The sequence below is a fragment of the Periplaneta americana genome, chromosome 6, assembly GCF_040183065.1.
Source record: "Periplaneta americana isolate PAMFEO1 chromosome 6, P.americana_PAMFEO1_priV1, whole genome shotgun sequence".
In the NCBI taxonomy this organism is placed as follows: domain Eukaryota; kingdom Metazoa; phylum Arthropoda; class Insecta; order Blattodea; family Blattidae; genus Periplaneta; species Periplaneta americana.
The window spans coordinates 50,177,197-50,189,927 of NC_091122.1; the positions used below are offsets into that span (position 1 = coordinate 50,177,197).

The following is a 12,731-nucleotide window of genomic DNA, read 5'->3' on the forward strand; positions in this document are numbered from 1 at the left end:
ACCTCTTTCAACAGCAGTATTTTCGCAGACCCTTTTGAAATCCGTCAATGGAATTATGGGTAGGTTAGATTTTGTGGTTAATACTCGTATTAAGTGAATATGAGTAGTAGACATCCTAATATTTGTTATATTTTGCAAAATTTAATCAATATTAACGATATATTTGAACTAAAACGTAAATAATATTTCTGTAAAAAGTAGGTGTCCTTCATAAATAAATCATGTACTTCCTTTTTATCCTCTGGTTGAGTGGAAGAGAATACCTCACGGCCTTAACTCGTTCACGGCCTTAACTCGTTCACGTCGACCTGGTTGGCAAGTTGGTATAGCGCTGGCCTTCTATGCCCAAGGTTGCGGGTTCGATCCCGGGCCAGTCGATGGCATTTAAGTGTGCTTAAATGCGACAGGCTCATGTCAGTAGATTTACTGGCATGTAAAAGAACTCCTGCGGGACAAAATTCCGGCACATCCGGCGACGCTGATATAACCTCTGCAGTTGCGAGCGTCGTTAAATAAAACATAACATTTTTAACTCGTTCACCGACATGGAAGGTTGCTTCGTCAGAAAAATACTCATCTATTCAAGAAGCATTTTGTTTATTCAGTCATTGCTAACTATAGCATGATAGTTCATGAATGCATGCATATTTTGGGATTTTATAGTGCATGAAATTCTCGTCTCTATTAATAACAAATTATTTAATTTTCAACAAATAAGAATTATATTTAACGAATAAAAATACGATCACACTTCATGCAGTTAAAAGAACACATCAACACGTGCATGCGACATCCTATTTAGGAATGTATGATTCATTGAGACTTCCAAAGGATGGTGAATAAATGGAAGGGATGTGATAAGACTAATAAGAAGGCAGTACCGTGACTATGTAGTCAGAACAGACCAAAACTTGGTCCATATGCAATGCTATGTTGAAAAATAAAGCAATAACTCCTCTTCCTATCCACAATGTTATTTGAGCTCCTTAAGAAAAATTGTTGTATAGCAGACTCACGAAATTTATTTTCTATTTCTCGTAAGTACAAACGAATTAAAACTTTTCTTTTAGTTTGTGCCATTTCACACGATGATATTTGGCACAACTTAGAATCTAAATATCCCCACAGACAATACTGCCTTCTTTAGTCTGTGCTGCCATTAGTAACAAAACAATCAACCGGAACAGTCAAGTCGGAAAGTCAATTAATCAGGACAGTCAGTCATTCAGTCAAATAATCAGAACAGGCAGTTATTCAGTCACAGTAGTTACTCAGTCAACTAGTCAGGACAGTCAGTCATTCAGTCAGCTAGTCAGGACAGTCGATTATTCAGTCAGATAGTCAGGACAGTTCATTATTCAGTCAACTAATCAGAAATCAGTCATTCAATCAATTAGTCACGATAGTTAATCAGTCAGAACAGTTGCTCAGTCAAATAGTCAACATTTATTCAGTCAATTAGTCAGGACAGTCAATCATTGAGTCATTACTCAGGATAGTCAATCATTCAGTCAATTAGTCAGGATAGTCAATCATTCAGTCAACTAGTCAGGACAATAATTCAGTCAACTAATCAGGACAGTCAGTCATTCAGTCAACTAGTCAAGACACTCAATCAACTAGTCAAGACAATAACTCAGTCAACTAATCAAGACAGTCAATCACTGAGTCAACTAGTCAAGTCAGTCATTCAATCAACTAGTCAGGACATCCAGTATTGTGGGTCCCTATCACCACGGCATGGCGCGTCCTCAAGTTGCGGATAGAGGAGACGGCCTCCAGATATGGAGGGTAGCTGCGAATATATTGAATAAGCAGTCGTGGATAGCCGATAAGGGGTGGTCCTCCAGCTTGGGGGTTGGGCGAAGGGCTAACAACCCAACACCGTAAAAAACAGCTTGTTACGAATCCTTCAAATAAGCCTCGGAATGGGACTGATTCTCCGGCACGACCACAGCAAAGTGTTTGAGAATAAGGTTCTTAGGAAAATATTTGGGGCTAAGAGGGATGAAGTTACAGGAGAATGGAGAAAGTTACACAACGCAGAGCTGCACGCATTGTATTCTTCACCTGACATAATTAGGAACATTAAATCCAGATGTTTGAGATGGGCAGGGCATGTGGCACGTATGGGCGAATCCAGAAATGCATATAGAGTGTTAGTTGGGAGGCCGGCGGGAAAAAGACCTTTGGGGAGGCCGAAACGTAGATGGGAAGATAATATTAAAATGGATTTGAGGGAGGTGGGATATGATGGTAGGGACTGGATTAATATTGCTCAGGATAGGGACCAATGGCGGGCTTATGTGAGGGCGGCAATGAACCTCCGGGTTCCTTAAAAGCCAGTAAGTAAGTAAGTCAGGACATCCAGTCACTTAACTAGGCAGGGTAGTGAATTAGTCATCTAGCCACGATAGTCAGTAAGTCAACTAGTCAGGGCAGTTCAGAAGGCAAGGAGTCGATGTCAGTAAAGACAGGCAGGCAATCAGTCAAGACAGAGACAAAGACAGACAGAGAGTACAGTTCCAGAAAAAAAAAGTCCTCCTGAATTTTCAAAGTTCCAGACTCAATGCATTGCACAAGCTCAGTACTCCAAAGCAGTGACACATACGCGATCACTTTGGCAGTTATTGAAATTAATTTTACGTTGATTGTTGTTATAACCTGAATGGTAGATATTTGAAAAGATGCGATGAAAATTGATCTATTCTTAGTAGTAGATGAATATTTATAAATCACGCAGTAAAATAGAATGATGGTAAACAAAATTAATCTGTATAAATGAATAAAAAAACACTTTCCTCAACAGTATCCGAACCCTGAACTTTGCAGTCTGCGAGCAAGCACGCTAGCACAGTGCTATTGGAATGCTTGCGATGAACTGTCATTATCAGGGTTGTTGTACTGTATTATATTTGTTTAATAATGGCTCTTATGCATTCATTTTATCTTATTTTTAGATTAATTTCGTACTTTTTGCATTACCTATGAAATACTATAATACTATTCAAATAATATTGGGTTGAAAACCGTTGTTAAACAGTGGCGTGAATTATGCTCTGTAAGGAGCTTCAAGAGTCGGGCCGCTTTTTTGCTTCTAGGACAGACAGTTATGTCAACTGCTTGTTAGGGGTACTCTGACACTCGTAATCCTACTTTATTTTGTCTTCAGAAGGAAAGTGTACGTCTAGGGCATAGTATATGCTCTGAATTGTACAAAAAGAACTATAAATTACGAATTATGTATATGAATCTCTTGAATACAACAAAGAGAATGAATTAGTGGAAAACGATTACAGAATTTTCGTCTAAATATAAAATAACTAAGTAAATGTTATTCTTAATTTAGTTTCACTTAACATCTTAACTGAAGGGTTCAAAGACATAGTGGGCCAAGCGCCATTTATTAAAAACGGAGAAAACAAGCGTTAAAATTAAGTGATTACCATAATTTAACGAAACATATAGCAAGTCAAATAAAGTACGCACATTAAAATTAAATGATATGTCAATCTTCATTAAATTATGGTATTTACTTAACTTTAACTCTTGCTTTCTCCATTTTTAATAAATGGCGCTTGGCTCACTATGGCTCTGAACCCTTCAATTCTTAACATGAATTTAGACAGATATTCTATGCATCACTTATAATAACAAATTTCAAATGCTGGTTTTAAAATTCATTTATATTATATTACTAAAATAATGACATCATCAGGAAATGATGACTATAGAATAAAATATGTATCTTATAAAATTTAAAAAATCATTACCTTATGCAGGCACACAAGGTGTACTATTGGGCTTGCTCATGCACAATCCAATGTCCTGCAGGGGGAAAAAAAAAACCTTCTTTAATTTTAATGTCATTGTATTTCACAAACTTTCGATTATAAATTGTGAACTGTTACACTGTAAACATCAGACAGTCTAACACAGCATGTTATAGAAATACAGGGTGATCTGTTTGGGAAGACATAAAATAAAAACGTGATAAAATGAGAACTGTTGCTATTTATTGTTGAATAATTTGTACATGCATTCTAGAAGAATGGGTATTTCCCAAATTAGACCTCAACGTGCCACCATTGCGAATACGACATAGTTCATATCTTGAGGCTAATTCCTCCCACGTGTGGTCTAACATCTCAAGGATAACTTTCTCAAAAGCTGAGAAAATCTTTGCTTTGAAATCGTGAATATCCCTGGGTCGCTGTGCATACATATCATTCTTCACAAGACCCCAGAGAAAGTAATCGGGTAGTGTCAAGTCTGGGGAATTTGGAGGCCATATAATTGGCCCTCTCGACCACACCAGTTGTCACCAAATGTGTCATCCAGATAATCACGGACGTCTGTTGCCCAATGAGGTGGTGCACCATCCTGTTGGAATATGATACCTATGTTGTGGTTCGGAAAAGTTTTTCATCATGTCCAGGTATGGTCCTGATTGAATTGTTTTCTCTGCGAAGATAATGGTCCATACAGATTATAGTGACTTACCGCACACCAAACACTAATTTAAGGATTAGCCCATTCCAGTTCATATGAAACATGCGGATTTTCACGTCCCCTTATGATTGCATTATGGATATTCACTCGCTCACTGATATGGAAGATTGTTTCGTCAGAAAATACCCATCTATTCAAGAAACATTTTGTTTATTCGGCCATTGTTGAGTAACTTCTTTTGTTTCTTATGCGGTAACAATGATGTTGATGACATAAACTCTGTGCTTCAGTGTCACATTGGAACTGAAATAAATTCTATATCACTCCCCCCACTATAAATTTTATAGTCATTTTATTTTATGTGTTCCCAAACGGATCAGATTATAAAAAGCCTACATCTCTATTATTGTCACTCAGTACCACAATTTGATCAAACTTCCTTTACAACTGGCAACTTCAGAATATTATTTCATCTCTAACAAGCAAACGTTCTGATGGGGGCAGATAAAAAGTTAATTTTTTTTCTTCCACCATGTTAATAATGTCAAAAGAAGTGCTTATACAAATTTTGGCCACTCGGCCACAATTACAAGGGCCGTAAAAAAAATAAGTTCGCCAAGGGTTGTTAACAGAAAAAAAAAAACAATTTCAAAGGACAAATTTATTGGAACAGACACAGCAATTGTTGAAATATTTTTCAACATATTTTCCTTCGGAATTGAAACATTTCTCATATAATGGAATCGACAGAGAGAGGTGCAGACGCAGCCACACGCTGGTTCCGATCTGAGGCAACTGCCTTCTACGACACAAAAATTGATCCATGATATGACAATAAATTGTCTCAATTCCAGTGGGAGATATGTTGACAAATAGCGCAACAGTTGCTGTATCTGTTTCAATAAAAATTTCTTTGTAACTGTGCTTTTTCCCAGGGAAAATCACTTTCTGGACGGCCTCGTAATTGCAGTCGAGTGGCCAAAATTTGTATAAGCACTTCTTTTGACATTATTAACATGGTGGAAGGAAAAAAATAACTTTCTTATCTGCCCCCATCAGAACATTTGCTTGTAAGACAATATAATTCTTCTCCTACAACTTCTTTCTTCTACACTTTGTTCTCCTTTCTGTTCTCTGCCTTTTTCCATCTTTCTTTCTTTCTTTCTTTCTTTCTTTCTTTCTTATCCTTGTTCACTTTTCTCAATTTTCCACATGATACTCTTGTCTCTTCTTCTACTTAACCACTCCTACTTCTAATAATAATAATAATAATAATAATAATAATAATAATAATAATAATAATAATAATAATAATGCACCTTACTATTCTGACAAGACAGTAAGATGACATGTTACAGTATATTAGTTTTTCCATATACACATGTAAAATCAGGACAACTTTCGGGATTGGTGTTGAATATAGTTGAGAGGGATAAATAATAACAAATACGTTTAATAGCCTACAGACAAATGTAAAGAACTATTACTATTTAGGTAGCTACACTGTTAGCAGTTGCCTTTGATAAACTGGCGCCAGATATCTTGATCGGCCCATGAACCTTCAGGTATGTTCCTTTGCATTATGCTCTGGAGCTACTTTTCTTCCACGTAATTCTTGGAAAGCCTCGTTTCGATCTTCCAGAAGGGGACCATTCAAAAGTTTTCTTTGGCCATCTTCCTAATGTGACTGTACCACTGCAGAGCCCGTGTCTCCATCCTTTCCACTACAGTAGCAAGTTGATGCATATGCTACTTTATTTCCTCATTTCTTATCTTCTCAATCCTAGATACCCGCCAGCTTCTCCTAAGACCATCCATCTTTACCGCGCAAAACCTTTCCTTGTCTTTCTGTGAGAGACCAACTTTCACAACCATACAGTAATACGCTACCAACAATGGCCTTAAGTGTCTTCTGTTTAGTACTCTTAAGCACTTCTCTGCTCCATAGAATCCCATTGATCATGCATAATGCACCTCTTACTTGATATTCTAATAAAGAAATGAGTTAATCTTTTACATGATTAAGCATACCAGTTATATTTTTCTGACTTTGTTATACATCCCAGCTGGTTCTTATTTTTTTCAAATATAATCATAAAATTCACTACAACTGAAGTTTTTCAAGTTATACTGTAATAACAAGATTTCTTTAATCGATGATGGGCCTAATTAAAATCTATCACGTTCATGAGACCATTGTGTTCAGAAGAGAAAATATCCTCTCTGCATTGACATTATGAATGAATGAAATATTGGTCACAGAATATCATCTATGACCGATTTTGGGAAGCAAAGCATGGGCAAAACTCTCCCCTTAATACAACTTTTTTTGTTACCTATTAGGCTACTGTACATACTGTTATTTCAAACCTTTATTCACTTACACATGGTATGTACTTATGTTCTAAGAGAATAGAATGATCATTGGTCAAGTTCTAAGCTGCAACAGATATACAAAACCTTAAAAATATTTTGTATGAAAAAAGTACGTAACATTTTTGAAACAGTGAAGGATTCTATGATTGATGAATGTAACATCCTTTAAAAAAAAAAAAAAAAAAAAAAAGGAGGGCAGATAATTACGATTTACCTTTACCTTATTTACAGAGCCAGAAACATATTAAAAAAATTAAACCAAGACTCAATTGCACATGTTATGAGCTTGATGCCAGACAGATTAAAAAATTACTGAAAAATGCCAACAGAAACATCATTAGGACGTCCAAAATTACGGTTTTATCACAATTTGGAGACTGGTTTAAAATTTTTTTAAATGAACAATTGGAAGACATCGTTTAAAATACAGAAAAGTGGTGTAACAATTTAACATTATTATTATTATTATTAATAATGTTCACTGAAAACGCCTTATACCAGCTATAAATATTGCTAAAAAAAGTTTTTTTTTTGGTAGCTTAGCACTGTAGCCTTGTTCTTTAATTCTGCTATTGTTGAGACCAGAGTCATCTACATAGAAAGCCTGAGCCTTGGGTCGGCAACACTGTAAATAACTGTTAAGTGGAGGCCTAAAATACAAAAGCATGGGTTGTGTTAATGTCGATTTTCAATATAAATTAATTTTATAACGTAAGTATATCGATGAAATTATGTTCATGGTCGTAAGAAATGTTAATTATATATGTATTATAAACTATGTGAGTATTGGCGATAAAAACAAGACAATAAATAAAAATAAAATAACTGCAGTCTTTGGCAATTTTTACGGTTAATGATGACAAAATGATTGACAATTCTTCTAGATATTAAATATTTTATAAACTACGCTTTTATAGTGTTGCTTGTAGTTTGTGGTCTAGCAGAAATGTTGTTCCAGCCAAGTTGTAGAATCTCGCCTGGTTTATGTATTAATAATGTTGCTCAGTTGATTTTCAATGTGGTGGTTCATTGTAAATACCTACTTTGTGATCCCACCAGAAATTTTGCAGTTTTATTGAAGACTCAGAATGCCTGCTATATGTCAGAACCATCTTATTATATGTCAACAGTTTTCTTTGTTTATATTTTTATTTTTTTGCATAGTTTACATTCTCAACTTGTTTTCTGTAGTTTATTTATTTAAAATATACTTGAAAAAGTTTAAACAAATAATTCAGGAGAACAGTACCGTTATGGTAACTGGCCAGGTTCAAACCAAAACTGGCTTCCTAGGCATCTAAAATATTTATAGAAAAGCACCACAGATAATTGCATGAGATTAAAATGTATACAATATCCTATACCTTACGTTAGACGTGAAACACCATAAAACAGCAAAACATGGTCAATTTATTTGCTACATATTGGTTAATTGATTGCAATAGGGTACTACAAAAGTATGTTGTTACGGAATTACTAAATTACAGTATTTATTTTTGGTACAAGTAACATTTCTTTATATATCTATTTATTTATTTACTCTTGTACCATCAATAAAAAACACGGAAGCTTTTAATTTCTTTAAGTTATTTTAAGTGGCACAGTCTTTGTATGTAACTGCTTACACAGTATTCTAAAACTCAAATAAAATACCATTTTGGATTATGTAATGAATTACATACATCAATACTATGAATTTTTATCATTTCCACTTACTTCTGTATAAATTAATGTCGAAAATGTACTCGTGACAATGAAACCAAAGCACTATAATGTCAAATTATTAAAATCACATTCAAACCTCGTGCTCTATATCGACTCTGCCCTGCCTCCACTCAGTGTTGCCAAACATACCAATGCTCCAACTTGTAAGTGAAGGTAGCTCTAGTTGAGACACATCACTTTCTGAATGTCACAGCCTTGTCACATCTTTGTATCCTTTCAAATGCAATGGCAGAATTTTTTTTTGAAGGGGAGAGGTTTCAATCAATTTTTTATTATTATTATTATTATTATTATTATTATTATTATTATTATTTATTTATTTATTTATTTATTTAATCTGGCAGAGTTAAGACCATAAGGCCTTCTCTACTACACCACCAGAATACAAACAGGCATATACAAAAAACAAATGCAGAGAAGAAGTAAATAATAAATAAAGTTCTTTCTTCTTCTTCTTCTTCTTCTTCTTCTTCTTCTTTTGTATAGGCACATGGCCTGTTTGTCTTCACACAGGAGACGATTCAGTAGAAGTTGACATCAGTCCTTCCTTCCACCATTTTTTCGGTCGGCCCACATCTCTTTTGCCACTGGGAATCATATCTCGTGCTATTTTAATAAGTCTTGAGTTATCTGCTCTGTCTATGTGCGCATTCCAGTCTTTCTTTCCCATATTTATGAACTTTTTAACGTCCATTATATTGCACTGTTGTCTCACATCTTCATTTCTTACTCTATCAAGTCTAGTTTTACCAACTATGGCTCGTAGAGTATTCTTTTCTGATGTACGCATGAGTTGTTCAGTCTTTTTTGTCTCTGAACGGGTTTCTGTACTATACGTCATCACTGGTCTTATTGTGGTTTTAAAGATTTTCATTTTACTTTCAATATTGAGCTATTTATTCTTCCATATTACATCCCTTAGGCAACCCGACAGTCTGGAGGCTTTGGAGACTTGATCTCTTACTTCATTTATTATATCCCGATGACTTGTTATATTAACCCCTAAATATTTGAAACTCATGACCTGTTCTATAATTTTACCATTAATTTGCAATTTGCATCTTATTGGATATTTAGATATGCACATGCATTTTGTTTTCGTACTTGATACTGCCATATTGTATTTGTCTGCAGTTATTACAAATCGGTGAAGTAACCTTTGAAGATCATCTTCAGTGTTACAAATATAATTAATACAAAAAGCACAAGTGCAAAAATGCAAAAAAGAGGGGAATAAAAAAAATACAAGTAGAAAGATACGATCACAATGGGCACAAAAGTACTAATGCAATATAATGACTGCCTAATATATTAGTGATTAAAAAAAATGACTAAATATAGGCTATCTATAAATAATTATAACTTCTTCTTCCTATCACTATCTATAAATAATTATAACTTCTTCTTCTTCCTATCACGTATTAAGCCTGGTGGCCTATTATGGTCTCACGCCAACATTTCAGTGAACGGCCCAAAAATCTTGTTCCTAAAGGGCAGTAATTTAACGCTTGTGTGGTTTCCTGTTCTAGGCATCCTGAGTATATGAGATTTCCATTTCTGTCTATAATTTTAAATTTTCTCTAAAATTGAGTCAATACTTAATTCTTTCAAAACATCCAAACCCTTAATTTTTTTTAATTTCGGAGAAAACAAATTTTTCAGCCTTTTTTTTGTTATGCCCTAATGAGGGTTTTCTGTGACCCATATTTGCAGCTTACTGGTTACATGAAATGCTGTTTCATCACTAAAAACTACTAGCAGGACTGGTGACATATCGCTGGTGCTCGTGTAAAGGGGGTTAAGTCAAATTGCAAGGTATGTAAACTTCTCTCCTTTGGTACTGAACAAAACCCCTTTGTCACAAATTATGGAGCACTGTAACTGCATCATAGATGGAAGAATGACTGAACACCTTTAACACAAGAGAAAAGTAATTATGGATAGTTCAAATCTGTACTTATTCCAGTTTAGCCAAATAAACTTAACCCCCTTTACACGAGCACCCGTGATATGATCTTCTCACTTGGTGTCAAGAATTGTATCAACAGCATTTGTATGGTTTGAAGGCAAGCCACTTACATACAGTTTCATGACAGTTGCAACAGCAACAGGAAGTTTCTCTGATTATGTAGATGTAGCCACTTTGTTTTTTTCATTTTACACACAGAACCAGTCACTTTGAGATTAAGGTAGAGCCCGGACGAGAAGTTATGGCACCAGTGCAAGGGACGCATTTTAGTTCGTTTGCTTGGACTCGCCCTCACACTCAACTGGAGGGGTGTTGGGTTAGTTGGTTACTAGCATTCCGAGTGTTCAGATCGTTCTGCTACTACCGCTATTGCTAATACTGAAAACATTGTCCTTCTGAGCGCCCTCATTATGACATTGTCTAAGGTGTGAAATCATAGAGTAGTTCATAGTCAAGGACATGAAATAGCATACAATGTATGGAAATTCATGTCAGAAGAGGCTGTAAATGGAATACCAATTCCATTGAAAAGTGTGTGTGCAAGAGTACTGACTGCCACTGGTATTTCAAAGCGAACCTTGGCAAGAATCAGGAAAGAAGAGAAAAATATTGAGGCAGGAACAGCAGATTCTTTCACCAGTCCGGAAAAATCACAGCCGAAGAAGAAGACTGTTGCAGCTGTAGACAGTTTTGATGAGGAAGTCATAAGAAGACTCTTCTATAATTTCCACGCTACGCATAAGCAGAGGCCGACTCTGCAATCGCTTCTTCCAAGAATGGATATCAATGTATGATTATGTGAAGAAAGCAGAGAACAATTACAATGAAAGTGAGCACGTGATGGACAGGATTTTGGAGAACATTTCCATAAACTTAGGGACATCTGATTCCAGCACAGATCAGTCGTCTGATTCGGACGGAGAATAAGAATATAAAGATGGAACAGCGGGCGTAATTACATTAGGTACCTTCGGACTCTTGAGTAAGAAAGTGGTGATACTAAGGTAAGACAAATGTTTTTAGAAAGAGATAAACAGATATGCCTGCCGCTCTGAGCTTGAGAACCGTAACCCAAACAACCCCCACTCCTCTACCCTGCTGGCCGGCAATTTAAAACTTCGTGCAGGTTGGTGCCATAACATCTCGTCTCAGCTCTAGCAATAGAAATTTTTATCTGAGATAGTGGAACTTTATCAAAATGTATGCACAAATGCCATTCTACCATTGTGATAGAATAATAATAATAATAATAATAATAATAATAATAATAATTATTATTATTATTATTATTATTATTATCATTATTATTATTATTATTATTATTATTATTATTATTATTATTATTATTATTATATGCCCTTTCCTGGTCACTTGCCACTATGCTACACTAGCGTTCCTGGCAAAGCACCGATAAAATTTTTAGTATGACTTCATTTGGAAGGGAAGTAAAGTTCTGGTCACTGTGTTGTAGATTTACAGCACGTAAAGAAACCATGTCACTGTTAGAGGACTCCATGAAAAATTTCTCGTCATCACTGAATAACCTCAGCAGGATAACATCCTGATTGTTACTTGCTACCCACGACAGTGGAACCCACTTGCTAAGATTATCTCTGGTAATTCTGTGGTTTTAAGGCAAAAGGTGACATTCAATTTTTGGCTAAAATGAGATTTTGTGATATGTTGTGAATTCTGATGATATCTTTATTATGACAAAATATGACATACAAATCCCTATTATTTTTCTTTCTAACCCATTGTTATCATTATCAATAACTTCATGGATTAGACCTCTCAGCGTGTTCCGTTCTCAAGGTTAAAACTGATTGTTCCAATGTTTCTTCTGCTCTATGGTGTGTAATGTAGGAGTTGAAGTGAGATTCTGTCTGGGGCCATTCCTTGCTTTTTCTTTGTTATGAAACTTGACTATTATGATTTTATACAAGGGTTCAAACTTTACGTGCTACTTCCTGAAAAACTGCAAGAAATAACATATCACATTTTGTCTTGGAGCCACAGAATTTATATTTCAAGCAGTTTTTGTTTTTAATATACCCAAGAATTATAAGAGACTCTCGAATTGGATACTTTAAAGTAGAAGGGTGCAAAGTGCCAAAATGAAACATTGGAGATAAGATAAACAAACGTAGCTATAAGAATAATTGTATACATATTTGTGTCATTTTTTTTTTTTTTTTACTGATAGAAA

General features: G+C 35.2%; 1 protein-coding gene across 2 annotated transcripts in view; it reads right to left on the reverse strand.

Annotated features, from left to right (window-relative positions):
- Positions 1-12,731, reverse strand: part of ERR (estrogen-related receptor) — a 370,747-nt gene that overhangs the window by 350,577 nt on the left and 7,439 nt on the right. For both annotated transcript variants that reach the window (XM_069828081.1, XM_069828082.1), the window contains exon 2: positions 3,774-3,828. The gene's annotated coding sequence lies outside the window, so the exon portion shown is untranslated. The remainder of the gene's footprint in view (positions 1-3,773; positions 3,829-12,731) is intronic.